Below are 305 nucleotides of genomic sequence, written 5' to 3'. Positions count from 1 at the left end.
TAAATAGATAGAGGGAGAGATAAAAAGAACAGACCTATAATATATTCAGACCAAGATATGAGAATGAACATGGTTTTTACAGTCGCATTCATCTGTTGAAATGACAATTCCAGGAAATGGGATATGTGAGCAACGTCAATGAGAAAATATGAGGAACTTTACTAGTCTGATATTCGTAACGGAAGGTTTTTACGATAAAGTCTACGGGATGAAAGGCCATGTTTTCAGCGAAAGAGGAAAGGGGGAAGTTATTTCAATTATTAAAGATGAAAATCAAGATTCAGAACTATTTGGTTAGTCACTGA

At 34.8% G+C, this 305-nt stretch overlaps 1 protein-coding gene across 1 annotated transcript in view; it reads right to left on the bottom strand.

Moving 5' to 3' along the window:
• The window catches only part of LOC119588964 (cGMP-specific 3',5'-cyclic phosphodiesterase-like), a 71,727-nt gene that overhangs the window by 30,149 nt on the left and 41,273 nt on the right, over positions 1-305 (bottom strand).

This window comes from Penaeus monodon, chromosome 24 (genome assembly GCF_015228065.2).
Source record: "Penaeus monodon isolate SGIC_2016 chromosome 24, NSTDA_Pmon_1, whole genome shotgun sequence".
In the NCBI taxonomy this organism is placed as follows: domain Eukaryota; kingdom Metazoa; phylum Arthropoda; class Malacostraca; order Decapoda; family Penaeidae; genus Penaeus; species Penaeus monodon.
The sequence above is the reverse complement of the archived record's forward strand: the minus strand, read 5'-3'. Positions and strand labels throughout refer to the sequence as shown.